Genomic DNA, 3,648 nt, shown 5'->3' with positions numbered 1-3,648 from the left:
ATGATATTTATATGGTTTTATGCTGGTTATAATCATGGTTGAATGACTGGTTTATGTCATGGTTATTTCATATATTTACTTGTAACTGTTATATGGATGGATGAAAGACCTAATTGATGATATAGTAGTTCAATGGAGAAGGAGGTAATCCTTCTAGTTATTTTTCATAAGTTGTTTTAGTCGTTTATGCTCTATCTTATATCCTAGACCTATAGGTTGCATTGATGCCAAGTGTTTAACAGAATGTCAATCTCGGTTGGAGATGCTCAGGCCTAGTCTCAAGGGTGAGTTTGATTGATCAACATTGTTATCATATTTCTTATGAATTCTAGAAGTTACAACAAGTTTTGGGAAGAGGCCAATACTCTGGGCTAGAAAAGTGGCTTAAATCCTGGGGTCACTGGCACAAAACTAGCAATATTGGTCCACAGTTGCTGGCAGACAGGCCATGAGAGTGACTTCGGGTTACTACTCACTCCCTTGCCCATAACATGAGAATGACTATGGCCTAAGAGCTGTAGAATAGTAGTGGGACCCAGGGATGGGTTATATGAGTGGCTACTTGTCTCTTGAGGGTTCTGTTGATGATGTTGGATGACTATATGTGATATTTCGTCGATTCCACTTCCTTAAGGTGACATAGGAGGTTGAATATGATCATAGTAGCATTCTCCTCATGTTTTCCCCAGTTAGCATGGTTACTTTCGGTAGACTTGGGAGGGGGTTTTACACTTAAATTAAGACAAAAGGAGAAACAAGCATTTTACCTACATCTAGCATACTCAAGTTGTATGTAATTATCTTAAATTAAGAAAAAAGAAAAATCCCTTTCATTTGCAATTTTTATTAATTCAGATTCAGGGATAGGGGGATTCTAGATTTGCATAGGGAAAAAAACCAGTAGCAGCAAGAGAATCGAAGACTCTTTAGTGTTTTCTGAAAAATTTGACATCCATGCCTCCCAAGCTTGATCCTTCCCAAGTGGTTGAAGTGTACATGGGGGCCACAAGGGGTGAAGTGGGAGTTGCTTTGTATTTTTTCGCTAAGATCAGTTCTTTGGGTTTGTCGCCCAAGAATATCGAAGAATATATTGCAAAGGAAACAACAAAGTATTGGAAGGGTTAGGGTCACAATAAAGCTCACCATTCAGACCTGGAAGGTGAAGGTCATTGTGGTGATGATTGCGGCTTCCCTAGTCATAAAATATGTCAAGGAGCCCGAGAGAGATAGGAAGAAGTTGAGTAACATCAAGAACAATGGAAATATATCCATCGATGATATAATTGAGATCTCTAGGGTTATGAGGCCGAGCTACATGATGAAGGAATTGTCCATGCCAGTGAAGGAGATTTTGGGCACAGCCTCTCCGTTGACTGCACGGTGGATGGAAAGGATCTGAAGGATGTCCAAGTTGAGATCGATGAAGGAGAGGTCAAGATCCCCAAAGAATGAAGAAAGAATTCAAATTTGGTAATTGAAATGAAATCCTTTTATTATTTTTATTGTTGGTTATTTATTCTTTTGTTTAGGGTTTTTAAGGTTTAAGGAAGTTGAAAACTGGAAGAAATTAGCCTATGAATTTGCTTTCAGGACCTTGGGGGTTTTGAGACATTTAGAGGCCTGTGAATTTCATTTCAGACCCTATGGATTTTGAGGTATTTTCCACTTCCTTTGAGACTTTGGGTATTTATATAATATATCTATATGTTGATCCACTAAATGGGTGGAAGAATTTGTTGGAAGAAAAAAGTAAAAAAGAAACCTTTTACCTTCATCCCACGAGCTCAAGTCATTTGTCGCTTTATTCCACTTTAAGAACCTAATATTGGCATACTAGTAGAAACCACCACAAATGTCAGCTTCAACCCCATGGAGTTTTAAACAAAGGGTAACAAACGGGCATCGACAATCAACCCCTCACCAATGTTAGAGACTACCCATATGACCTATCTTTTTGTGTTTTACTTCGTCCATCATCTTTGATGGTTACGAATTTTGGTTAGGGTTCAAACTAAGGTAAATGAGGTCATTTTTCTTCACAGATATTTGGATTTATTCAACGCTCCTTGGCTACAAATAGGAGGTAAAATACAATTCCAGTGATCTATTTATTAACCTGATTTCTTTTTTCTTTAAGATTTTATACAAGGGTTTCTAACTTGACTAGAGGCTTCCCAAGACGAGAGAAACCTTGATGCCTCGATCACAATGCTTGCCGAGAACACATGGCTTTCTCTAATAAGGTAATAAGAAATATTTTTTTAATACCCTTTTTTTTATTTAGTTCTAGGATCCTCAAGTTGTTTGGTTATGGTTTGATATTATGTTATAGGGTTTTTATAATATAGAATCAAGGTATTCAAACCCTTGTACCTAACTGTTGCTACACTAGTGTTTTGGAATAAAAAGGCAATATTTTTTTTTTTAAAGAGGTTCTTCTTTTGTCTCAGAATGAATTTCGTAGAGGAAAGGGTTTTTCTTTTCTTAGAAAAATATTTTGTAGAGATGGGGTTTTTTCTTTTATTGCATCCTCTCTTGTACTATTATCTCCTTCCTTCCTCCACTTCTCATGATGTTTCTCCTTCTTCCGTGGAAAGTTTCTCTTCTTCTACTGCAACATAGAACATAGAGTGAACCCCAACCCCATGAGTCTCCAGGAAGTGGCAATCCCTCTCTCAGCACCTCAACAATTCCTGAACTTACTAAAAAGGTTAAAGAATCTATTGCAATTGGTGAAAAAAATTACAACATCAATCTCGACACCGTCATCCAGGATTTATCTTAGCTTTTCAAAATCATCAAGGTAAGATGGATCTCTATTTTTCATGTCCAATTGAGTATGTGAATTGAATTGGAGATTGTTGTTAATATGTCTCCACATGACATATTGAATAAATTTCATTTTATTTTTAGACAAACTCGTTAGATAAAAAACCATCGATTGACCACTATTGGCCACATAGTTCATTCTTTTCAACACTAAAGGAAATCATGTTCAAGGCAACCAATGGCGCTTTGGATTTGGTGCGTATTAAATATCAATGAATTTCTTATAATCAACTAAACTTGAAATCTGAGTATGAATAACAAGAAATTTAGATTCCTCCAAAATATGTGTATAATCAGTATTAAGTGTTAATTTTTGTTCTAAGATTTTGAGAGTAAATATATTTAAATGGAAAGCAATTAATATTTTATCTAATGTTTTTTCCCTTTCATGGTTTTTAGAAAGATACTATTTCATCTCAACATTCTAGTGAAGCAATGAAAGTGGTTAAGAATCTCCTAATAAGATTAGGGTAGGCACACTGGGTTGTTCCAGGTCTTCTTGATGTGGTGAATATATTGGAGAGATTTGAAATAGTCTCTGCAAACCAAGATGAGTGTTTGTCACTTTTAGAGGAAATGATTAATTTGTCCCATCATGTTAAAGATCTTAAATAATGACCTAGTTTGTAAAAAGGGATGGAGGACTCAATAAAAAAATAAGATCTTAAATAATGACCTGGTTCATAAAAGGGAATGGAGGACTCAATAAAAAAATCAACAGAAATGATCGTGGAAGGAGCCTTCATCTGTTGTAGTCAAATCAACTCTTCAAAGTTTTGTATGCTAAATGTTCAAAATGATTCCTATATGTCTATATCC

General features: G+C 35.7%; 1 pseudogene; it reads left to right on the top strand.

Annotated features, from left to right (window-relative positions):
* Window positions 1–954: 954 nt before the first annotated feature.
* Window positions 955–1,452, top strand: LOC149174976 (large ribosomal subunit protein uL11x pseudogene; annotated as a pseudogene).
* Window positions 1,453–3,648: the final 2,196 nt, after the last annotated feature.

This window comes from Pinus tabuliformis, chromosome 4_1 (genome assembly GCF_031772625.1).
Source record: "Pinus tabuliformis cultivar Carrire ecotype Pingquan chromosome 4_1, CPIR1, whole genome shotgun sequence".
Classification (NCBI taxonomy): domain Eukaryota; kingdom Viridiplantae; phylum Streptophyta; class Pinopsida; order Pinales; family Pinaceae; genus Pinus; species Pinus tabuliformis.
This window is presented reverse-complemented; position numbering and strand designations above follow the sequence as displayed.